Source organism: Dunckerocampus dactyliophorus, chromosome 7 (genome assembly GCF_027744805.1).
Source record: "Dunckerocampus dactyliophorus isolate RoL2022-P2 chromosome 7, RoL_Ddac_1.1, whole genome shotgun sequence".
NCBI classification, from domain to species: domain Eukaryota; kingdom Metazoa; phylum Chordata; class Actinopteri; order Syngnathiformes; family Syngnathidae; genus Dunckerocampus; species Dunckerocampus dactyliophorus.
Genome location: NC_072825.1, coordinates 32,079,006 through 32,106,381, shown reverse-complemented (window position 1 = coordinate 32,106,381; position 27,376 = coordinate 32,079,006).

The window sequence follows — 27,376 nt, the reverse complement described above, 5'->3', positions numbered from 1 at the left end:
CTGTTTTAATGGAAGCTTAGGTTAGCTTCAGTGTATATAGAGATCGTTTCACTGTGTGAAAACAAAGACACACAGCAGTCAGGTAAGTGAAAAAGGAATTGCACTTTCAGCAACTGTACAGCAGAGGGCGCTAAAGTCAAAGCAACAGTCTGACCCACAGACGGCTCTTCTAAAGTCTGCTTCTGGTCAATTTCTGTCTGGTCACAGACTTGTCATCGTGTATAAACCGCACCCCGATTTTAGGTGTCTTATCGGTGGAAAAAAAGCGCGGTTTGTACACCGTGATTTACAGTACTTGTTGTAAGTGAGCGATACACCACAGAACCAACACACGGACCGCGCAAAAGACAAAGGTGACGGAGACCTCTGAGTTGTACGACTTAAAGAGAAGACCGTCGTCATTTGAGAGGAATGTAAACGTGACGGCAAGGCTCAGTCATCGTACACTTGCATACACAGCATCCCACGTAACAGTCTCGCAACCCGGCGGCGCATGGAGGGGGACACTCGGTGTTTCTGCCCGTCTCACTTGACATCCATAACGCTCGTTTCTGCTTCCAACAACAAAACATGAGCATGCACACTTACCGTACTGTAGCATGTTCAAACACAGCGCACGTCACCCTACAGTGGCTGTTTTTTTATTTGTATTTGTCTATATTCAACAGCAAGGTACGTGTCTATTGGTTCTAGAATGGTGATATTTACTTTGATAGATTTTTTACATTTTTGCAAATTGTGGTTGCAGCAGAATGTCTTTATTTTGTTAAGTGATGGTTTTGTGGGGGGGTTCCCGACAAAATTAGGTGACAGTGGTGTTAAATGTTCAGTTGTGCATTCATTTGTCATTTATAATTATTTTTATGTCATTTTCTGCATGTACAACTATAATTATTGGCTATAAAATGTGTTTTTGTTAACATTTTTGGGTGTCTGGAACGGATTGATTGGATTTACGTTATTTTCTATAGGAAAATATGTTTTGGTTAGAGTCCGTTTTGGTTTGAGTTGGACCTTCTGGAACGGCCTAACGACGTTAACTAAGGCACCACTGTACAGGGTTGTGGAACATCGTTGGAGGACCGGAGTCAAGATACATGCAGTACACAACAAGGACGCACATGCCTTTTTAACCTTTTCAATTCAAAATCAATAGGGAGCGTTTTGCAAGCATGTTTGACCCCCATATGGATCATTTGTCAGAAGGTGTGAGCTGATGAGCTCAACAGCAGTCGTACAGGATGTTGATTTTTTTCTTCTAAGCGTGTGAAAGTATGAACGTAGCGTTCCTCTCTAGCCTTTTATGGCGCAACAAAGGGCGTAAAAGGCAGCGAGACGCGTTGATCATCAGCATTAATTGGATAGCGAGGGAGGATGGGAACCTTTGTGGCCATAAAAATCCAAAATAAATAGTTGGGGAGGTGAAACTCGGGGAGGAGACATGCGATCATAAATCGTGGAGTAATGACACGCTTAGCCATAAATGACTAAACAAGGGGCCATTAAGCCACGCATGACTTCTCCTGATGTCTGTGCAGCAGATGTTAATAATTTCTCCATAATGGAGGAGAAGGAGAACGGGAAGGGGAACGCACCTTGCCTCGGTCACGTTGGGGGAAATGTCAAAAAAGGGTCAGCCTCGTAAAGCAAGCGCTTTTTTTGGGGGGGGGGGTGCTTTTTGCTGTGCCAGCTCGCGATGGCGACGGCAGATATCGTCACTTTTAGCGATTAGCTGCAGCAGCAGCAGCGTGACACCAGGAGATAAGCCATCAACACGATCACATCAACTGTGATCTTCATTCACCTCCGCTCTTCTTTTTCTTTCTTAAGGCAACAACCCGCACGTCTTATCTTCTTACGACACGCTAAACATTTCCTTTTGCTCTTTTCTTTATGTCCAACTTTCTGTCTGCAGTTTTTCATCTGTAGATGCTGCACACGCACGCACACACGCGCGCACACACACACACACACACACGCGCGCGCACGCACACACACACGCACACACACATGTACACACACACGCACACACACACACACGCATGCACACACACACGCACACACACGCACACACAGTGTTCAGGGCCGTGTGCTGATGTTTCAAAGAAAGGACACTCATTTTTTTATTACATATTTTTATTAGGGGGCCACACGGTGGTCTAGTGGTCAACATGTTGGCTACACAGTCTGGAGATGGGAAGACCTGGGTTGGATTCTCCCTTGGGCATTTCTGTGTGGAGTTTGCATGTTCTCCGTGTGTGTGTGTGGGGGGGGGGGGGTTCTGGGTACTCCGGTTTCCTCCCACATTCCAAAAACAATAATAATAATAATGATAATATGCTGTCACCTGTAACACAACATTGCCTATAAAACACTTTTTACAAATTGTTTTTTTGCCTTTTTACAAAATAAGTATGTATAAATATAAAAATGGCCCCCGCACCCTTTGAAGTTTCCATATGCAGCCCTCACCGGACACCCCTGTGCTAGCTCATCGATTCTTAACTCTTGTTTAGAAGCTGCATCCAAGCCACGCCCCGCAAACGATGCCGATTGGTCCAGTCTGGTTTTTGACCGACATGCATCGGCCAATAAAAAGTTGTGTACTCGTGATGTTACACACCCGTGTTGTCGGCACAGACGCACAACAAAAGTTGAAAAAGACTTTTGTTGCTGTACGAAGATGAATCAGTGCGATGTTACGACTCCACTCTGACACTTTATGATTGCAATTAGAGCAGGTGGATTATTGGAGCGTGTTATGAGACGCGCTACTTTATCGGCGGGTATAAATCCACAATACTTTTTATTGTCAAAAGAAAATAAAAATCTGGAAAGAAAGCATTTTGTTGCAGCTGGTGAAGGTCATTTAACAGAGAAGTTGAGGAAAATGAGGCTTTGTGTGGACGAATTGTCTTCCTTCAGTTGATTGAATGTTGTCAGTGTCGGCGGCAGGCACAGAGTGTCGTCTGCACGCCAGACCTTGAGACGTCAACGCAGCTTGTGTTCACATGACAGGCAGCACAATTTCAATTGGTGTGGGGGGGGGCCTTGACGTTTTGGACTGACAAATTCAGATTTATTTATTAGCTTGAAATTGCAGGCAACAAAAGATACCAATCTTTTTGTCTTTCCTCTTCAGGAGGCAGAATACAAATCAAGTGCTGTCACCCAACAAAAACAAATGCAGGTGGTCGTCCGTGTGTGCCACTCTGAGTTTAGTGGGTACACGCGTGCTGTTGTAAATGAAAAACGTAAATACGGGACTCGCTTGAGGAATATTTACAGAGGAAGATCAACACCATCATCAGGGATGAAGATGCTATGGTAACGTCTACCCGGACATTGGAGGGACGACTACTGTCGGCAGAACCGCGCCAAAACAACACCGGCAAACTCAGACACAGTTGGGACGTTCACAGACGGTGGGAAATCACAAAACTCTCTGCCACTACAGTATCCTTGGGCATGTTAAAGGATCTATAGAAGAGCTCCTTTGATGCTGGCCTGCGGGATGCTTCAACCAACTGGAACTTGCCAGAACACAAACAAGCGTCCATCGCGGCAGACAACGGAGCCAATGTGGTGAAGCTTAATTGCTTTGTTTAACCTTTTTCATAGATTTTTTTATATGGTTCATGCAGATTGTATTTTTAGGTGAAAGAAAAAATATCACAAAACTAGACACGGATTTCCAATGCAGTGCAGCCCTAATGTTTTGAATCAAGAAATGATGAAGCGGCTCGTGTGTATTTCTCTCCTCTGGTCGTGCCCCTTCGCCCTGGTGCTGTTTCACTCTAGTCTTTTTGCTCCTGTTGTCGTGTTTTCCTCCTCCTTGTCCTCCTCCTTGAACCGAAGATTCATTTCATTTCATTCCACAATGGCGCCCTACCGCTGGTTAGCTTCTTCTTCTTCTATTGTTTATTGGTGGTTAGCAAGCACATCACACACTTAGCTAGTTTGCTAGCGATGACCAAACAGGAAATGGCACAAAAGAGGTTGATTGACAATGGCCTACAGCCAATCAGGACACAGAAGACAATGGGTGGTGCAGACAGAAGAAAGGGAAGAGAGAGAGAGAGACAGCAGCCTTGTGTTGAAGCACAAAACTACCACACTCAACTTCCCACAATGCAGTTCTTCTTAAAGAGACAGGCTTGGCCTGTAAAAGTGTTCATACGCTGTATATTTTTTAAAAACTTCCCATCATATAAGTTTGTATGATTCAATAGATTTATGTTATAGAACCAACCTCATGTTACCATTTTTTAACAACATTTATTTGATTTTGTTTGTTTTTCATAATTTTAACTTTTTAAAAAATAGCATATTTGTTTCCTTGAATATTTCTGCACCGTGCTGCTAAAATGATCATCTGCCCTGATAAATATTACGTTATTTTCCTCAAATGTGGACTTTCTCTTGTTTAATGACAACTTTTACCTTTTAATATTTTGATTTTATTCTTGTCAAATTACTGATGATTTTTCCATTTTTGCTGTTGTTTTTTTCTAGTTTCCTTGATAAATTAGATTTTTAGAATGTGCCACAGGCCAATAAAGTAAAACTACAAATAAAAAAGGGCATTCCATGTGTCGTCAGGAAAGCCAACTTTAGGTTAGACTTTAGGTCCACTGTTCCACCCTGACTTACTGATCAGGTTTCTTGCCTTAAAAATCAATCTTCAATGTTTGAAGTAGCGATGGCCGTTGTGACATGTTTAAAAAATACGTTTTTGTTTCAAATGGAATGGAAGAATGTCACTCTGGAAGTTGTGAACTCCTGTTTCCATGCCAGAGTTGTATTGCTGACGTCATCGCGGAGGTCGTCACGTTGATTCTTCCTTAGACAGCAAACCGGTGGGCACTCATTCAACAGCACCTCTGCTGGTTGTCGGTAAGTATTGCAATCGCTTCGGGTTGTGGACGACAACATTCTTCAACTCTTTTTTAGGCTCTTTTCAATGTTCTTCCTCCACCTTTAACCACTTTAATGAATGTGCTTCATTTTGTGCTTCATTGACTTCTTAGAGTAGTTTGCTACACAGCTTCGCCTTCGGGGACTCCAATTTGGCCCAAGCATGTGTCTTGTTTCGCTTTGTGTGTGTCTGTGTGGGGTTTTTCGTGATTGTCGCTTACACGCAGGACCGGACCCCCAACAAAGCGCGTTTACGCGTTATCCCAACTGTTCCACAAAACGCAGAGAAGGTAAAAATAAGCCCCGACATGCGACAATAGTTTGCGAGGGCAGGACAACAGACGCTGCGCAGATTTATTTGGAAGGAGCGGGACGAGGCGGGAGGCTTTCTAAATCCGTCTTTTTCGCCCGTGATGGACTTGGCGTGAAGCGGTGACTCCATGTTGGATGGGGAAGAGACATTTGCAGCACAGTTCTGCCAGACACACACAAACACGCACACACACGTTTACCTTCCAACCTGCCGCTCCACGCTGGCCCGTGAATCCCCGCGCGTCGGATCCCAGCCAGGTAATTACCGGTTAAAAATATTTCATCCCATTGTCTGCGAACAAAGGCAGCGGCGTTGCGAACAACGACAAAGAGCTACTTTACATGCGTTCGCTTTGCTCGCCTGAAAACGCCGGCTTTGTTTGCACGCCGCATGAAGGTGTCACACACCAAATCCGCTGCTACTTCATATTTAAATGCAGCTGTCACGCTCGCTTTCCCCGTGCGGCACGGAAGCGGGACAAAAAGCTGGCATTTGTGCTGTGGGGCGCCATTCCCTCGCAGGTAACTGACGACAGGACGCTACACTACCAACCTGATTGTAAGACTGGACGCCTCTGAAATGTCCTCTCGTTTCCGTTGCATATTTAGTAAAGCTAAATGCAACTGGTGTGGTACGTTGAATGTGGAGGCACTCGCCACCGATGAACGATGATGCCAGATGATTGACCAACAGCCTGGTCGGCGCTAGAGAAGGTGTTTCTCCAAGCCGCTTTGGAGGAGTAAAGGCACGGGCGCTGCACTCTGTCTTCCACTTGAAGCTGTGGCAGCGTCTCTTATGAAAGTTAGGAAAAGTTTGCACTTGTGAGCCTCACAGCTCAATTACGGTGGTTCAAGGACGAAATCTCAACACTTGATGAACAAACGTTATCGATGAAGCGTGAAGACATAATTGTGGGCTTTTTTTGCAACAGTGGTACTTGTGTGCTGTAAGTTTGACCTGTATTATCATGTATTTCTACTGCAGATGACCACCCACTTTGGCCAATTTATTGAGGAAAAAATGTCATATTTACATATTTTGACATTTATATGTGTTATAGTGGTTAGCATGTTGGCCCCACAGTCAGCAGATCAACAACATCTGGGTTGGATTCTCCCCTGGGCATTTCTGTGTGGAGTTTGCATGTTCTCCCCGTGTGTGTGTGTGTGTGTGTGTGTGTGTGTGTGGGGGGGGGGGGGGGGGGGGGGGGGGGGGTTTCTGGGTACTCCGGTTTCCTCCCACATTCCAAAAACATGCATGTTAGCTTCATTGGAGACTCTAAATGGTCCATAGGTATGAATGTGATTGGTTGTCTATATGTGCCCTGCCATTGGCTGGACACCAGGCCAGGGTGTACCCCGCCTGTCGCCCCAAGTCAGCTGGGATAGGCTCCAGCATACCCCTGCGATCCTCGTGAAGGTAAGTGGCATAGAAAAAGGATGGATGGATGTGTGGGGATGCAGTTCTATTTACTTCCTGTAGACTGTTTGACAATATTTGCTATTTTTATATGCAATATTTTAGAATGAGATGCTTTTAGAAGAGTTATGGTAACAAAAGAAAGTATTTGTAGGAAGTTTCCCTGCTGCACGTACAGATGAAGCTGCTGGAAAATACACCATGGTCCCTTAGACAGCAAAATAAGAAAAACAAAAAAAAACCTTGATGGCTTGAACACGTCGGTCCCAAAATGAAATGTTCTTCACCAACTGGCCTGTCAGCCATCTTTGATGTACCTGAGGTAGTTTGTGTGTAATTTTGCCGCCTTGCAAACAAACAGATGTGACACAACAACCTGCACATGCTGGGTGTATTTTGAAAAATATTTTGCACACTTTTTGGTCATCCCCCCCCCCATCACACGTGCAAGTGAAGAAGCGAACGGCGTGTAAATAATTGGATAGCGCCGGCATATGGCGAGGTCGCGCGTACAAGGAGGAACTTGTCAATCAGCCGCGCCAATCTATCCACGCTCGTACGTACGCAACTCACAGTGGCAACTGCCGACGAGCAGACGCGTTCGCTTCAAGACGTGAAGGACCTGTCACGAGTCGTACTGGCACAAACAAACTTTGTCACGTTGTTGTCGGCGCTCACACTGGCAGCCATCTTTAGACTCCATTTTGGTGTGTTTTCACTTATTTAGGGTTGTCAAACATTCCCTCACAAACTTTTTCTTGACTTTTGGGCAAGCGATACAAGCACAATAGTGTGTGATACCTGTGCAATAATGTATGATACCATCCATCCATCCATTTTCTTCTGCTTGTCCGGGTCCGGGTTGCGGGCACAGCAGTCTCAGTAGGGAAGTCCAGACTTCCCGGTCCCCGGCCACCTCTTCCAGTTCTGCCGGGAGGACACCAAGGTGATCCCAGGCCAGCTGTCCCAGGTCTGACCCGGGGCCTTCTCCCGGTCGGGCATGCCCGGGACACCTCACCAGGAAGTGAGGTGGAATTCGGACTAGACGCCCGGGCCACCTCAACTGGCTCCTCTCGATGTGAAGGAGCAGCGGCTCTACTCTGAGCCCCACCCCCAGATGACCATGAGTCCAGCCGCCCTACGGAGGAAACTCATTTCAGCTGCTTGTATCCGCAATGACCATAGGTGAGGGTGGGAACATCGATGGGGGGCTCAGCTCTCTCTTCACCACGACAGTCCGGTACAGCGACCGCATTACTGCAGACGCTGCGCCGATCCGCCTATCGACCTCACTCTTCGACCTTCCCTCACTCGTGAACACGACCCCGAGATACTTGAACTCCTCCACCTGGGGCAGGACCTCATTCCCAACCCACGCTTTTCCCACTGGGAACCATGGCCTCGGATTTGGAGGTTCTGAGTGTCATCCCAGAAGCTTCACCCTCAGAAGCAAACCACCCCCGTAAACGCTGCAGGTCACAGCCTGATGAGGCCATCAGGACCACATCGTCTGCAAAGAGCAGAGCCCAGACCCTCAGGCCCTCCACACCTTGGCTGCACCTGGAAATTCTGTCCATGAAAATGATGAACAGAATCGGTGACAAAGGGCAGCCTTGGTGGAGGCCAACGTCCACCGGAAACAGGCTTGACTTACTGCTGCAAACCGGGCTCCTGCTCCGGATGTACAAGGACCCAATGACACGTAGTACAGCACCCCCCCACAGGACACCGCAAGGGACACGGTCCCATGCCTCTTCAAGTCCACAAAGCAATAGACTTTCTCAGGGAGGCTGAGGAGTGTGATCCCCTGTAGTTGATATGCACCCTCCAGTCACGCTTCTTGAAGAGGGGACCACCACCCGGGTGTGCCAATCCAGAGGTACTGTTCCCAACTTCCACGCAGCATTGAAGACACGTGTCAGCCAAGACAGTCCCTCAACATCCAGAGCCGTGAGGAACACGGGGAGAAACTGGTCCACCCCTGGAGCTTTGCCACTGGGGAGGGTTTTGACCCCCCCAGACGCCTCAGCCACGCTGATGGAACTGTCCTCCTTCCTGTCCTCAGACTGCCTCCTCTGTGGAAGGCAAGTGTATGATACCTGTACAATAATATGATACTGGAGCATGGTTAACGTGCACAGGGGGTGCATTCCTAGTGATACCATTGCAGAAGAATTGACACAAGTAGATGACACCAATGAATAAGAAGTGATCTCATGGCACAGCAAGAAACATAAACCAACAGTGGTAGATACAGGTGCATATAAAGTATTGCAATCATGTGTGATACCAGTGTGTACGAGCAGCAATATCAGTGCACAGCAAGTGATACAAGCACAATGATTTAATGGTTTAATTCATCCTGAACATGCATGAGTCAAACAGTAGCACATCACATAGTACAATTCACAATTTTGCATGTCCAAAAAGGAGTAGGAAGAAGCAAAGCTCATCAGTTTCACATCAGTTGCAATACATTTATTCACCTCTTGTTCTTCCAAGTGTACTTTGTAGGTCTACATGACAATGTAGTGCAATCATAGCCAAGGTTTTTACTCACTAAAAGGATACCTGAGGATCGACCCGAATGATTAAGGTGCTCAGCGAGTGATACCAGCACAAAGTGAAAGATACAAGTGGATAGTGATTACATAACAGAGTTTCAAGATTGAAGAGTTTTATTGTCATGTGCACAGTAAAACAGGCAGTTCTACTATGCAATGAAATTCTTATTCTGTTCATTCTCCCAAGAAAAGAAAGAAAACACAAGAAAAAGAATAAGAACATAAGAAACATAAATACCAATAAATTAATCAACAACAACAGAAGAGACATTAATACAAGTACATAATACAAATAAATAAATAAATAAATAAATAAAGTGTTATGAGTGTGTGCGTGTGTTGCGTGTCGCGTGTGTTGACGATACAAGATGATACCAAAAAATCTTGGGTGATATCAGTGCATGGCAATTGACATCAGCCAATAGTGATTGATACCAGTGCATGTAAAGTATTGATATCAATGTATAATGAGCAATGTCAGCGCACAGCAACCTTTGCAATAATGTGTGATACCGATCATCGACTCAAATGATGAAAGTCCACGGTGAGTGATACCAGCACTAAGTGAAAGACACAAGTTTCCAGGTGATACCGTTGCATCAGCAGTGATACAAGTAGATGTACGGTGAATGAGGAGATGGATACAGCAAACGACATAAACCAGCAGTGATCGATACATGTATATCAAATGAATTGTAGTCATATGATACCAGTGTCTAACGAGCGATATCAGTGGCCAGCAAGTTATACAAGGCAATAATAGCGAGGAATGCATGCGGCCAGTGAGTGATATCACTGCGTTTGAAGCCAACTAATTGCTTGGACGCTGATTGGGCAGCGGAACAGACGCTCGAGTGAGTGTGGTGTGTGTTTCTCAGCCACGCCGCGCAGCCTCGCGCGCTACAAAGGCCGAGAATGAACTTCAGAGGATTTGAATGGCTGAAGAGAAGAATGTGGACATTGAATTATCAGGAGGAAACAGCAGGGTGGGAACAAAAAGACTTCTTCTAAAGCCCCCCAGCGCACACAGACGCTTCTTCTGACACGGAAACCTGGCCAAATTCACAGGAAGCTTTATTGTGACACTTTCACTCTGTCTCTGTGTGTGTGTGTGTGTGTGCGTGTGCGTGACTTTAAAGCAATAAGCCACCGCTACGCTATACAGTAACATGCACGCATTCCTTTGACATGAAAACGCTGTGAAAAGTGCTGTGACAAAATGTACCATTAAAAGTTTACACCAAGCTTCAAAGCATTTACAAGGAAAACAACATGGTGGATATTTCAAGAAAACACGGAAAATGGGTGAATTCTTGAATCATTGTGAAGGTTTATTTAGCTTTCCATTATAGACCTTGTAATGACCTTCAAAAGCAACATGCATAGTTTATTTTCTCTTTTATTTGTGCTACGACAACACATTCCAGTTTTGTTGCATCCCTCTTTGATGTTTCACTTCATTTGGAACACAACAGTACAAATCATCAAATACAAAAAATAAAAACACTCATAAATATTATTTAGTATTATTACGATTGCTTATTATTCCCTTTTCCCGTTTGATTTGATTATAGCACAGTAAGGCTAAAAAAATGATGAGACTTCCTTAAAAATACAAAATGATAAGTTGTAAAGTTGTCTCCTTATATAATTAGTGTTCATAATGAATTGTTATGAACATACTATTTAAAAACATGATTATTATTGCCATGATTGTGCTTCTGCTTTACTATGACTGATGATGAACAATGATGTTTTATTTGATGTAATGAGTGCTATTTTGTTTATTATTCATTGTTTAATTGCAATACAACAAGTGTAAATATGAATAAAACGATACATAAAAAACATGTAATAAAATGTATTTCCTGAGTCAGCGGTGTCCAAACTGCAGCCGCAGGGCCACGTGTGTTCCGCAACTTGTTGTTTTTATTAGCCTGCGGCACAATCCAAACATACAGTACTGTATATAAAAATAGAAAATCAATAATAATAGTAATACGCCTTGTCACCTATACCACAAAGCTGCTTTTTTAGTGCTTTTCTGCTTTATCATTTTATTTTCTATGTGTACTTGCATCATGAGGTGTGTTCTGTGTACCGCATACTGCGCTGCTGCTGCCGGAACCCTCATTTCGCTGACGGCACACGGCCGAGGGATCAGTGAAGCTCCGTCTTATCTCGTGAAAATATCCAAATGGCCCCCGGATGCTTGGATTTATCGGTGTGCGGCACCTCGGTGGAAAAAGTTTGAACACCCCTCTACTGTGATGTTTATTGAAAGGAATATATTGATTAAATGGCATTAATGACATTCATTAAAAAGCCTTGCTCTCAAATAGTGTAAATATCAAAGATGGCAGCTCAACGGAAAGAATCACGCTGGTGATGATGTGGAACATGTCTGCCTCCTCATCGCGGTGAGACCCACGAGGAGGATGCAGCACGCTCCCACCACCTGCAGCAACACACAACAACAGCGTGCACGCCGCCTGCCTTTATTGCCCCTGCAGGGCCTCACGCACTTGGGACGACGCCTCCACCACTGTCTCTCTTCTTTTCGCACAGTCGCTCCTCCGGCTGAAGCATTTTGCCCAAGAGCTTCTGCCAGTAGCGGAACACTGACAGTAGGTGGCGCTGCAAGTCTGCACAGCGCCGCCACGTGTGCTCCGTGATGTTAATGTATGCCTGCTGGACGAAAGCAAACTTATTCCAGCGGGGGCCACATCGTGAAAAACCATATTTGATGTTCCGTAAAGCAACACGTGAAGATATGTTGCATAAGAAAAAAGTCCAACACAGGTGCAAAAGCCTTTTGTTGGGATCAACTCTGCTCTTTCTTCCCCCTTTTTTTTGCTTTTTGTATTTTTCAAATATTTCAACTTCCTTCTTAAATAATCTTAGTACAATTTTTTTAACTTTATTTTGTTTTGTTTGTTTCTCATAATATTACAACTTCAAAAAATATTTCAACTATTTTTCCTCATAATGTTACAAATGTATTCTCGTACATTACAGCAGTTTTTTTCCATTTCTGCTGTTGGTTTTTATTTTTGTAGCTTTCCAACAATTTCAGCTGTCTTGTTGTGATGTTGTGACATTATTCCCAAAATATTTGGACTTTATTCTCGGAACATTCTCACGTTTTTTTGCAACCTTATTGTCCAAAAATGACAACTTTATTTTATTTTGTTTTGTTTGTTTCGCATATGTTGGAATGTGCGTTGGGCATTTCTGTGTGGAGTTTGCATGTTCTCCCCGTATGTGTGTGTGTGTGTGTGTGTGTGTGGGGGGGGGGGGGGGGGGGGGTTCTGGGTACTCCGGTTTCCTCCCACATTCCAAAAACATGCATGTTAGCTTCATTGGAGACTCTAAATGGTCCATAGGTATGAATGTGAGTGTTTGTCTATATGTGCCCTGCCATTGGCTGGACACCAGGCCAGGGTGTACCCCGCCTCTCGCCCCAAGTCAGCTGGGATAGGCTCCAGCATACCCACGACTAATGAGGATGAAGCGGCATAGAAAACAGATGGATGGATGTTTCACATATTACAACTTAAAATATTTATTTTAAGTTTTTTCCTCATACTATTACGTTATTCTCATAAAATCACACATTTTTCTCATTACATTAGAATTTTTTCTCAGTTTTTCATTTTTGCTGTTTTTCTTTTGTTTTCTTGTTAAATCGTGTATTTTTAGAATGTGCCGCGGGCCACTAAAGAAACAGCCGCAGGCCACAAACGGCCCCTGGGCCGCACTTTGGACACGCCTGCTCTAAAGCGGCTTCTTTTATTGGATGAAGTTTACAATATGCATCGCAACGTTTTGTGCAATAACACGTTTGAAAAGATCTTTGGAGGAATTGACGACGCCACAAAGTGGAGAGAGACGTCTTTCACCCAAGTCACGGCGGAGGAATAAAACTCAGCACCTCATGAATTATGGAGGAGGAGCAGCACATTGGCTGTTGTTTATTTACATCTACATATGTATAAAATATCATTTATTCTAAGAGGCTCGGTAAATCACAAGCATTCCGCCACAAGAACAGATAAGCGAGGTTAGCGTGTGACGCGGCCAGCTGCCGGTAATAATTTAATGACGTGTTACGGGCGGCGTAAAGGCGGCAAGCAGCTGTGGCATTAGGGATTATAAAGTTGGTAAAACTTTTAACAAGTGCCACGCGCTCCCAGCCGGGCGGAATAAGAGGAATTTACACATCCTTCAATTGCACAGCTATCAATCACGCACGCCGCCGCTCCTCGGGGAGCGTCTTTACATGCATATTTATCAGCTCCACATGCTAATTCCAGCCCCGTCTTCACGCCTTCTAATTGTTGACGTCCTCTGATATGTTTCTCTCAGCCCAGGCGTGGCTCCTTGGGGGGGTTTATTTGTGCTCCAGAGTCAATGAGGCGCCTTGACCTCCACTTTCAAGTCTTAACGCGGCGCTCAGTGCCGCTACTCTCCATTATTTCACGTGGCACTTAACGCACCTAATCCTCCTCCATAATGCCGCCGGACTTGAATTTGACTTTTGAAGTATGACGCGGGCTGCAAAGGACCCCTGGGCCGGTGTCTGGACGCCGCTGACACGAGCTGATGTTTTCCATCGCACTCATTGCTCAGTTTGAAGGGCTTTGCAGGAGAGGATGCATCGTCACAGTTCACGACATGCTTACGTACATACTTAGCTTTTCATGGCATGGTTGGGCTTCAAAAATAGTCAAATCAAATAAGTCATCATATGATTTAATATTATTGTTTTATTATTGTATGATATATAATATGTAATACATATTGTATAATACATAAATAATTACATTAATTATACATTCATTGTACTATGATTGTTATTCATTTATCATATACAGTACCGTACAGTGGTGTGAAAAGTGTTTGCCCCTTCCTGATTTCTTTTTTTTTTGCTTGTTTGTCCCACTTCAATGTTTCAGATCATCAACCAAATGTAAATATTAGTCCATGACAACACAACTCAACACAAAATGCACTTTTTCAATGAAATTGTATAATTAAATCAAATCTACATGGCCCTGTGTGAAAAAGTGATGGCCCCCTAAAGCTAATAAGTGGTTGGCCCCCCTTAGCAGCAACAACTGCAATCAAGCGTTTGTGATAACTTGCAATGAGTCTCTTCCAGTGCTGGGGAGGAATTTAGCACAATTGTTGTCATTCAGCCACATTGGAGGCTTTTCCTTTTTAAGGTCATGCCACAGCATCTCAATAGGATTCAGGTCAGGACTTGGACTAGACCACTCCAAAGTCTTCATCCATTCAGAGGTGGACTTGCTGGTGTGTTTTGGATCATTGTCCTGCTGCAGAACCCAAGTTGCTTTCAGCTTGAGGTCACCAACATTCTCCTTCAGCACAATTCATGCTTCCATTGATCACAGCAAGTCTTCCAGGTCCTGAAGACCATCACACTACCACCACCGTATTTTACTGTTGCTATGATGTTCTTTTTCTGAAATGTGGTGTTACTTTTACGCCAGATGTAATGGGACACACACCTTCCAAAAAGTTCACCTTTTGTCTCGTCGCCCCATCACGTTTTCACACAGGGACATGCAGCTTTGGATTTTTTCCTCCCTTAATAATAAAAGTTTCATTTAAAAACAGCATTTAGTGTTGAGTTGTGTTGTCATTGACTAATATTTACATTTGGTTGATGATCTGAAACACTAAGTGTGACAAACATGAAAAAAAGAAACGGTATATATAATCCTATTATTTATTATATTATATTATTATAAAACTGCTTATGTTTTAAAAAAAATATATATATTTTTTCAAGTTTACAAACCTCAAACTGCTACCAGGTAATTTTCCATCCAGCCATCAATTTTCTCTGCCGCCTATCCTCACCAGAGACACGAGGGTATGCTGGAACCATCCCATCTGACTTCGGGCGAGAGGCGGGGTTCCCCCCACCCTGGACCAGTCCAGGTCGTTTTCCAATAAATAATATAAGTAAGTTTATTCTTTTAATAATAATCTATGATTCTATTCTATTCTATTCTATCAATATTGATGATTATTATTGTTGTATAATGAATACAAGGTAATATATAAAGTACACAATGCAAAATTAAAAATAGCCTTTGCTTTACTACTTTAATTATTTTTTTTACACAACTACAAACTGCTAGCAGGTAATTCTCCAATAAACACAATTCTTAAATGAATAAAATGAAAACATATGGAATAATTGATCATAGTTGAAAACAAGCGTGTCCAAAATGGTCCCAGTGAGGCAAAATACATTAGAAATGCTAACGCTGAGCTTTCTTTCACGCTCCACAAACATGTTGACACTACCAATGCATGTACCTTTGACAACTCACGTCAATGTGCACATTTTTACGGTTCTGTCCATCTTGTGGAGGTTCTGTTGAAGCTTCATCAATGTCAGTACTTGGCAGCAACCAGCAGAGGGCGCCAGTCATTGACGCCCAATGAGTCTGCTGCCTAGACGGCCTGCAGAAGCAAGCAGAAAGTCATCAGTCACCTGTCAGAAGATGCTAAACCAACAGTGAAGTCAGTGAGCTCCACCCACTGAATTTAGAAGTAAGAACTGTTTAGTACATATATAAGACGCATCAGACTATAAGCTGCACATGTCCACGTCATAAAATGGTAAATTGTGGTGCGACCGAGTCCGTGAGGACATGGCAGCTCTTTATTTAATAGGAGCCAATCACAAGCTATGAAAAAACTCCAGACGAACTTATCAAATAATTGCAGGTCATTACTCAATAGTCAAACAGTCTGACGCACGGTGCCATCTTACAAACACTAAACTTATCACACAGCAACTTAACACTCAAATGGTATGCCTAATAAAGATACAAACATGTACCGATACGAGTTGAAAATGCAATTTTAAAAAATGTTTTCCCATACATGGATGAATGGCATTGTATTATGCTACCTCTGTCCACCAGAGGAGCCCAGAGGGAGGCTGACATCATTGCAGTGCCCCAGCAGGCACCAATGAGTCTTTCATTTTAAACTCGTATGGGTACCTGTTTGCATATTTCTTTGGTACTTAGGTTCTCTGGTATTTCTTTTGAGTGTTGGGTTGCTGTGTGATGAGTTGCGTGTTCTTTGTAAGATGACACCGTGAGCATATTGAGTGTTCTGAAGTAAAGGAGATGGCACGATGATTAGAGCGTAGCCATAAACTAGCCGCACCGCTGCATAAGCAAAGTTGAAGAAAAAAGTTGAAGTGAGTCATGGGCCAACGTTGGTTGATTTGTCTGATTTTTGTCATGAGTTGTCAAAAAAAAATGATGAAAACTCCTATTTTTTCTGCTGAAAAGGTACAAGCTGTAAAGTTTCACAGTAAAAAAAAAAGGAAAGAAAAGTGGAACTTTTAAAAGGTAGCACCCAGAGACAAGACATTGTGCAGCTAAAAGTACAATGATGTACTTTTTGTTTCTGGGAATTTACCTGCCGGGGGAAAGTAGGATCTTTGTTGTGGCAAACTTGGCCGCTGCTCAGAGCAATTCTGTCAGCACTTTATCATCTTTTGCCAAACAATTAACTGTGAAAACGTTGCGTGCGCCATATTGCCGCCGCCTCATCAGCATGCATTTACATCGCTAAGAAGCGCACGCGGCAGCAGCAGCAGCGTTCCAGCATAAATTCCACCGGATGAGTGGGAGATCTCACTCTGTCTCTTTTTCTTTACCTTCTTTATCTTTCTTTGGGCGGCCCTTCCTCTCCGGCACAGACACCTGCCGCCGAGCGCGCACCTCCGGGGAGGCGACATCTGAGAAACGCAATTTGAGGGAGTGAGCTGCACAAACGGGAGGACAAACAATGGAGGGGGATAAACACGCCGGGCTGGACAAACGCACGCCTCCAGCGTGCACGCAGGTGTGGAAATTCAAGGGCAAACTTGGTTGTTTCGGACCTTTGTTTGCTGGTTCCACAGCCGGGCACCGCGGGGGTGCGTCGTCGTCGTCGTCAAACGTCGAGGAGTTTGACGAGAGCGCGAAGACGCTCGAAGTGGGCTTTGGTCAAAGTGGAAGAGCTGATGGACTTGACTCTTAGATGCTCTGTCATGACGAGTCCAACGTCTCATTTTTGGACTTCACTTTCAGCTTTTCCCCATCAGAGTCAATGGCATGTACAACACGTACAGCATGGCTTTGGCTTAGTTCCATGCTCATGCCTGCTTGACAGCTTTTCATGACAGGGACCTCGCTTTTTCTTGCTAATTTCTTACAAAAGGTCACATGAAAACCCAAACTCTCAAAGGAAAGAATGTAAATCCAATTCACCCGTTCCAGACACCAAAAATATAACCAAAACACACAATAATGATACCTTGACATGCAGAAAACAATGCAAAAAGAATTATAATTGGCGGACACAATGAATAAATGAACATTTAACATCACTGTTACCTTTATTGAAGACTTGTTGGCGAGGAGGGGAGGGCACGACATTTTTGTGCATCGTGATGAGTTATTTGTTGAATTCAAGAGTGTTTCTCACCTTCTTCGTGAAAGTGCTGGCACTCGCAGCTTCCTTTGGCACCATGGCGGGTTATTTTGTAACCATACTCAATCCAAAATGCACCGATGATGAGTCAGCAGTACATAGGCTGCTTTGTTTGGCCACTCAAGTACAACATTTTGCTCTGTACAGAGCAAACGGACTAATATCAGCCATTTTTGTATGATTTGCCTTGAACCTCAATTTAGATGCACGTTTGGGAGCAATGCAATCACATGGCAAACAAAAAAAATCACAGCTTTTCAACCTTCTTCTTGTAAATGTTCTTTTTGGAATACGATGACTTTATTCCCTTAATATTATAACTTTTTTCCTCAACCTAATTTCCCAAAAATGACAACTTTACTTTGTTTTGTGTATTTCTTATAATATTATGAAGTAAAAAAACAGCATATTTTTTCTTTAGTATTTCAACTCTGTGCTACTAAAATGACAGTACACTAAGTCCCCAACTTATGAACACAATTGGTTCCAGACGACCGTTCTTAAGTGGAATTGTTCTTAAGTAGGGGAAAAGGTAATATTAGCAATGATATAGGTACTACATGTACGTGTATACATATACAGTATATGTGTATGTATGTAAATATGAGTTTGGATGCAGTAGTAATATTAAACCAGGATAATGAATGAAAAAAACAATAATAAAAGTGATATAATAATACGTAATGATAAATGTTATTTACCTTTGAAGAGGAGTGGTCGAGCATACGTCGTTGTGGTGGAGGAGGAGGAGTTATTGAAAAAAAGGACAAATGGTGGTGGTGGTTAGACTCTTCTAAAAGAGGTAGTGTTCTGTGGGTGGTGTAGAATTAAGCAGGCCTATTAACTCTTCATAAACTTTAATCACACGCTCTGTCCGGGTTCTATCATTTAGCTTTCCATTTAGCTTTACACTGTATCTCCCCAGTCTAACTCTTCCTCTGTTGGTCCCATTAGCAGTGTCACAGTGCCCTCTGCTGGTCAAGCATGTACAGTAGCAGTATAAAATACTGATGGAGCGACTACAAGGCACAATAAAATAAAATATAGACCAGTCGGCTTGTGTTCGTATCCACGAATGTTCGCTAGTCGGGTGTTCGTAAGTTGGGGACCTAGTGTATTTTTTCCCTCATATATGACATTATTCCCCTACAATTATGACTCATTTTCTTGTTAGAATACAGCTTTTTTACGTAATATTTTGACTTTATTCATTGTGTCATTTTAACTTTTTTGCAACCTAATTTTTCAGAAAATTACAACTTCACTGGAAAATGAAATGATTATATTATATTAAAAATGATTATTTCATATTTAAACTTTACGTTACTACAATGATGTTATTTTTCCTCATAATATTACATTATTAACGCTAAATTATGACTTTTTCTTGTTGGATTACAACTTTTTTCTCGTAATATTTTGACTTTATTCTTGTAAAATTACTACAGATTTTTCCGTTTTTGCTGCTGTTTTTTTTCCTGTTCTTGTTTCTATTCTATTTTTAGAATGTGCATTGGGCTGATAAAAAAACAGCCGAGGGCCACAAACATTCAAGACCCCTGGCTTAAGGCAGTGAGTGCATTGTTACCCGTACCTTTTTTTTTGTCTCTCCTGCCTCAGGCAACATTTTGGTGGACATTTTGGGCAAAAATGGGATCATACAAGAACTGGGGGTTTGACTGTACTGTTTGCTGTTAGTGTGACACCATCTGATTGTCTGACTTGTGCATTCAGGTCAACACTCCTTTCAGATGTACTTTATCTACTAAAAGCAGGCTTGAGGGCGCGTGGGGGCCCCCTAGTGGCCGAATGTGTCGAACGAACGGCTCTGATTTGATCAATAGATGGGCCAAGAGAAAGCACAAAAGAGCGTAAATAAGCGCTTGTCAGCGCGTGGATGTCAGCGGCACAGGTGCGAGTAAAATGAATGATGAATGCCACACGTGAGCATTATAGCAGGAAGTCTATGAGCGTGCATGTTAATTAGCATTCTCTCCATGAAGCCGGCACGATATAATTACCGACTGCTATTGCAACGCACGTTAGCGTTAGCTTCCTTGCACGGCACACCTGTTTCTTTGCATTGCATTGTTGTCTCGTCCACCGATGCCGAACCTTGGCTTTTTGTTTACACGCTGAGATTGCTGAGCACCTCCAACATCCCCTAGAAAACAAAACATTTTGGGCTTTTGGAAAACAACGTAATAAGATGCCCCACCTGCGTGACGCAACTTTAGACAGGATTATGTCCAAAAATAAGAATGAATTCACCATTGAAGGTATGAACTTATTATCTGCCAGTACAACTTGACTGGATCACAAACAGGGGCCAGTCATTTCGAGCCCCATGGAAAAAAAAAAAAAAAAATCACATTGGGCCCCCACATGTCTCCAAATTTTGGACTTATTAATGTAGTTCTTGTGACGTTCGCGTTGTAGAGTGTGCATTTCTGTTAAGAAACTGAAATAAACATACTACAGGAAGTGTGTTTGATCAGAGTGCATGTTGTGTGTGTCAGGAAGGGCGGCCCTCATCTAACAATACATGTCATTAATAATCTAGTCATCTTATTTTTACAATATGCTCGGGACAATTTTGGACACCCCTGCTCTGAATTTCATTTGTATAGCACCAAACACGCACAAAAGGAAAGCAAACAAGGCGCAGGCGGCCAATTAGCATCCCTTACCGGTGTTTGACACGAGGTGGCCAACTGTAGCGTCCTCCGTCCGAAACGGGGACGCTCTGCTCGCGCTGTGAATCCACAGAAGCTTTTATTTTCATGGGCAAACTTACAAATTACACGAGTGACACCCGCCTGGTATCTCGGGTGCCATGTGGCCTGAACCGACGCCAATTCCTCCGCCGCTAATTTTGCTAATTGCCTGCGCCAGGCCAACACTTTGCATTGGTGTGTCACGGGGAGCTAATGAGAGCTAAATAATGTATGTGAAGCGCTCTAATTGCTTCATTTCTCATTTTGCTCTGCAATTCTCACATGCCAATCTGTTTCCTGGATGACGGTTAATACTAATAAGTGCTGCAGTCGGTCCAAGGCTGTCCTACAATGGACGTTTGTCTTCCCACGTGCGTTATTGATGCGCTAATCCTCCCGGCTGGGCGGAGCCTTTAGCCTGAATCTCAGCTGTGATCGGCCGCCTTGTTGCTTGTTGACGCGTGTTACATCACCGTGCGTATTGTTCCTATAATCTTCCATACGATTCTTTGCTATTGTTGCTCAGGCAGGAGAGGGAGACGTGGGGGCAGGCCTCCCCAGTGCACCTCTGTTTAATAACCATGTGCATAAAGCACAGTGACTGAAAAACACAATCTAGAGGGGTCTGAATACTCCCTAAATATAGCGCCAACGTCCCATCCTTCCTGCTACGTCTTCTTGACGCGTATGAAGAAGCAGCGTTTTGACGCCATTTACAGTCCGGAGTTGGAAGGCAAGTTACATTGGCAGACAGTCCCATTATAATGTGTTTATTTCAAAGCGAGGGCAAACAGGCAGCGCCAAATATCGATTTGTGGCGGACCACCAGAAATAAAAGAATGTAAGTGAAGTATTTTATGATTACTTGTGAAACTTGACTTACCAAAACTGCTGCTTTGATGTCCTACGGTATTTCCACAATGACTTTTTTCCTCATAAAACATGAATAAAGTCTTACGTATTGTGGGCCAAAAATGATGCATTTCAAGCCTAAAAGTGTCCAAATGAACTCAAATAGAAATATAAGGCTTTTAGAGAACACATTCAAAGACGGTGTGATGAGATGTAGTATTCTACACTGGTCACTAGGTGGCAGTCATGTGACATTGGCGAGACAGTAGCCACCACAAGCAAAGAAACAGGAAGTAAAAAAAACAAAACAAGCACCTCTCCCATTGCTAACATGGGAGTCTATATAATGTCCTGCTTTCTCTGATGATGTCTACTGTATTGGGTAATGGAGGTGTAAAGGTGACTGTAGGGGTGTTATTTCATGTCTAGAGGGCTCTAATCATGCTAAAACTGTATTTAGAAGGTCATAAACAGGTTTTCTAGGCTCTAACTAAGAAAATATTCCATTTAGAAGTAAGGACGCTTACTTTGTAGACATTCACTTATCACAGTCAGGTACGGAAGTAATTAATGGCGATAATTGAGGGATGACTGTATTGCTGTGTTTCGGTGAAAGAAATTTAGTTAGTAAGTTTTTTTCCAGGAAATGGTGAATGTAGTCCTGTATGATTTTGTGTCCGCATACGATGACTTTCTCCTTGTAGTGTGTGCATGAAATACGATACAGCATACTACAGGAAGACCCTTTTATCATGGTATTACTATCCTTTTATTCTGTGACTGTAATCCTGCCATTGTGTTGCTGCTCTTGTTGCCAGTCTAGTACTCCTAAAAGTTCAATAACATCATATTTAGTTGTTTCCAAAGATCGCACCTCAAATCGCAAAGCAAATATCTGCACACTTCGCGGCATGAAGGTACGGTAAGGTGCTGCTGTGGGTGCATAGCCGACATGCGTGATCATTAATCAGAACTCTGGCGGGCGGGGAAGTTAAGAGCGACGTCTCTCAGTGTGAAACATTTTCACATTCTTTTTTACACCTGCAGCTGTGGTCGCAATGAGGTCATAAGGGCATCACCACCGACAGCCGGCAATGATTTTTGTGTTTTTCTGCGTCAAAGCGAGAACCCGACTGGTCTTAAAGCAGGTACCAGCTGTCGTGGGTCACGTCGGTACAAACGTGCTGCGTTGTTGTGTGATTCTGCTGAATGAGGAGTCTGATGAAAGCAGCCCAAGAGACAAAGAAAGGTCTAAAAATACAGGAAGCTCTTATTATGCATTAATGGCGGCACAGTAGAGCAGTCGTAGCGTCTAATGCAACAGAATGTCATTGGCAGCCCTTAATAGGATTGAGCGTCTATAGCGATTTGTCAAGGCCAAATATCCCGCATTTAGCAGACAAATATAGCCCACTGGAGCAAGTCGAGGAGGGGGGAATCACAAAATAGTCAACAGGATTAAGGCAAGCATGAAGTAAATGCTCCTTGATGTGTCATCGATAAAAGGATTTTTGATTATTCGTCGGCATAAAAAGCATGCAAAGATTGTCATGGCGTCATTGTCTTACTGTATCCTCTTTATCAGGACGTCAATCTCTTCCCCCGTCTTTTTTTTCATGGAATTAACGTAGAGTCTGCGTTTAGATTACCTCCTCGCCTCAGGTAACGCGTGCTGAACTTGTTGTGCAAGTCTGCCCTCTCCGCGCAACGCCGCGTCGTCTTCAATTAATGCTCACGCGCTCGACATGTCGCCTTTTTAGTCCCAAACAACCGCAAAAACAACAACATCCAACTTTCTTTAGTCACGATGTGTGCAGTTCTGCTTTTCTAAAATGTCGCATGTTTACTAGGTGGGTGCAACGTTGAATTTGAATAACATCACATGATTCATTGGTTTCATTTAGAAAGATACCATTCAGTTAGTTTTTAGTGTGACTGTGAAATAGATACTGGACATTGCAGGGGAACTTTCCGAGATTCCCATTGTTGTTTTGTAAAGTACCAATCAGGTGTAAATGAGTCAAGGACATAAACAAACAAGCAAACAACAATTCATGACAAGTGTGTTCACATTTGATTTGAATAAAGTGCAACCAACATTTCAACAGTAGGTTTACCTGCTACTTTTGCTGTTGTTCATCCATCCATCCATCCATCCATCCATCCATCCATCCATCTTCTACCCCTCATCCGAGGTCAGGTTGTGGGGGCAGCAGCCTAAGCAGGGAAGTCCAGACTTCCCTCTCCACGGCTACTTTGTCCAGCGTTCCCAGGCCAGTTGAGAGACATCGTCTCTCCAATGTGTCCTGGGTCTTCCCTGAGGCCTCCTACTGATCGGACGTGCCCTGAACACCTCCCCCAGGTCTCTCAATGTGGAGCAATGTGAGAGGAGACAAATTCAAGATTGACATAAGCAAAAAAGTGCAACCAACCTTTCTTCAGGTTGAATTAATAGTAGGTTTACTTGCTACTGTCAGAGGTGCCGGGACGGTCAGCCTTGTGTGAAGTCACATGACACCTTAGTAGGGGGTTGGAGGGACTTGTCGTGTTGCTGTGGTATTTCACTTGACCTTTACATATCCTACAAACGGAGAGCAACTTATGTAAAACATCTCCCTCTTTGTAAAAGCCAAAGTGTTTGCTGGCGGGTGGCCATGACGTCATGGACAGCAGACTGAATGGTCATTAAAAGTGTTAACAAACACACATCATATAAAGCCTGTCGTTCTTAAATCTAATGCTGTATTTCCTAGGATCCATGCAATCCATGGATGACCTTTTAAACGATGTTAGATGGATATACTGGATGTAACTTGCCAAACACAGATCACGGTTCACCTTTCTCGGACTTTTTTAGTACTTTTTTTTTTTTTTTGCAGTACAGGAATGGTGTTACAGGCCGAGCCTGACCCTTTAAGAAGAACTGCATTGTGGGAAGTTTGAAGAGTGTTTTAGTTGTGTATGGCAGGCAGGCCCAGGCAGATGTGGTGTCCCTCTCTACTCTCTCTCTTGTGTCTGTAATGTGAGATTATTGTCTGTATAAGCAAACATCAACCGTACAATCCAATCGTGCTGCTTTTAAAATGTATCGTTTTTGAATGGTTTTTGAATCCTTACCTGTCTATCACTAAGAGATTTACATCCCTACTTACAATTAGTACAAAAATATACATATTAGGCACATTTGACATATTTTTGCCTAAATTAAGCATTTCCTAGTATAAAACCTGCTAAATGAAGTAAAACAGAAATATAAGGCATTCAGAAGGCGTAGTCAAAGATGTTGTGATGATATGTAGTATTCTACACTGGTCACTAGGTGTCGGTAATGTATTTATTATATCTGGCGATTTCAACCACTGTAACCTCAGGACTGTCCTCCCCAAATATTACCAGCATGTGAGCTTTCCCACAAGGGAAAATAACATCCTGGACCAAGTCTACAGCAACATGAAAGGTGCTTTGAAGGCTGTTCCAAGACCCCACTTTGGAAAGGCCGACCACATCTCCATATTCCTTTATCCAACATACAGACAACTTCTTAAACAAGCTCCCCCTGTAAGTACAGCAGTTAAAGTGTGGAATGAAGAAACTGATCAAGTACTTCAGGACTGCTTTGGCTGCACAAACTGGGATGTGTTTAAAACTGCAGCGGGGAGGGAAGATTGTACTGTTGATTTGGATGAATATGCTTCTGCTGTTACTGGCTACATTAGCACATGTATAGAGACTGTTAGCACCACCAAGTATTACAGAAAATACCCTAACCAAAAACAGTGGATGAACTGTGATGTAAGGGCTAAGCTACGTGCTCGTTCGACTGCATTTGTCATGGGCACCGCTGATGACTACAAAAAGGCCAGATATGACCTGAGGAGGTCCATACGAGAGGCCAAAAGACAGTACAGACAGAAGCTGGAGGGCTACTATTCCACCTCAGACCCTCGGCGCATGTGGGCGGGGCTCCAGCACATCACAGACTATCGACAGCGGAGTAGCGTAGCCACGTCCAGCCAAACCACACTTCTAGATGAGCTGAATGAGTTCTATGCCCGCTTTGACACCCAAACTCCTGATGAGCAGAGAGGGTGGCTGGACTTGGGGAGCACACAGGACTCACCTCTCATGGTGACATCAGCTGATGTGCGCAGGGTTCTGAACAAAACAAACCCACGAAAAGCAGCAGGCCCAGACAACATCTCAGCACGTGCACTTCGGGTTTGCTCATCAGAGCTAGCTGATGTGCTTGCTGACATTTTAACCTGTCGCTCGCACAAGCATCTGTACCGACCTGCTTTAAGTCCACCACCATAGTGCCCGTACCCAAGAAGAGCAACGTGACCTGCTTGAATGACTATCGCCCTATAGCACTCACTCCTATTGTTATGAAGTGCTTTGAAAGAATAGTCATGACCCACATCAAAAAGAGCATCCCGGTCACTGTGGACCCTCTACAGTTTGCATATCACCAGAACTGGTCCACGGATGATGCAGTCAACACTGCCATCCACACAGCCCTTTCTCACCTACAGAGCCAGGACACATACGTCAGAATGCTATTTATAGACTATAGCTCTGCTTTTAATACAGTCAGCCCCCACAAACTCACAAATAAGCTCCTCACACTTGGCCTGTCTCCCTCCCTCTGTAACTGGGTGTTTAACTTTCTAACAGGCAGGCCCCAGTCAGAGTCCACAATCGCACATCCAGGTCAAGAATTGTGAGCACTGGGACCCCACAGGGGTGTGTGCTGAGTCCGCTCCTCTACACGCTCTTCACCTACGATTGCGTGGCCTCCCAGAACAACACCAGCATCATTAAATTTGCGGATGACACTACAGTCATCGGACTGATCACTGGTGGTGTTGAAACATCATACAGAAGAGAGGTGGCGGACCTCATAGCTTGGTGTCGTGATAACAATCTCCTTCTCAATACAGATAAGACTAAAGAGATGATCATCGACCCAAGAACAAGAGAAAAGGAGCCGCATAGACCCCTGTTTATTGATGAGACTGAGGTGGAGAGGGTGAAAACCTTCAAGTTCTTTGGCACACACATCAGCGAGGACCTCACCTGGTCTCACAACACCCAACAAATTCTGAAGAAGTCCCAAAGGAGACTGTACTTCCTGAGAAGACTGAGGAAATTTGGCATGTCCACCACAATCCTGAGTTGCTTCTACAGATGCACTATGGAAAGTGTCCTTACCGCCTCCATCACTGTTTGGTACGGTAACTGTACAACACGTGATAGGAAGGCACTCCAGCGGGTGATCAAGACCTCACAGAACATTGTTGGGGCAGCCCTCCCCTCACTGCAAGACATTTATAAAACTAGAGTCCTACGAAGAACACACAACCTCATCAAGGACAGCACACATCCACAACACTCATTATTCACACTCCTACCGTCAGGCAGACGCTACAGGAGTTTGAAGTCCAGGACCACAAGGCTGGCAAACAGCTTTTACCCACAGGCCATCAGGCTTCTCAACGAAGCACTCGCACACGCCGCACGCAACACACGCACACACTCATAGCACTTTATTTATTTATTTATGTATTTATTTATTTATTTATTTATTTATTTGGGTGAGACACGCAAGCGCCAGACTTGATTGCAGGAACAACATGCTTTTATTGCAGGTTTGAACGATCTCACAACAGGCACAATAATCCCTAACACAGGCTACTGTTGCAGCCATAACCCACGCCGAGCTAAAAGTCAACTCTGACTTCCTGTCCACCCCCGACTCAGCACCCTAGCACCAGAACACATTTACAGCAACACACATGAGCATGAGTCTTATTTATTTTTTATGGCTTAAGTGTCTTCTTTTCCCTTATTATGTGTAATATATTGGGTAATATGAGTATAAAAGTGACTACAGGGGTGTTATTTAATGTGTAGAGGGCTCTAATAATGTTAAAAAGTTTATTTAGAAAGTTTTTAAACAGGGTTTCTATGCTCTGACTAGAAAAATATTCCATTTATAAATAAGGAATCCTACTTTGTGGAAATTCACTTATGACAGTCATCAGAGGGAACCAATTTTA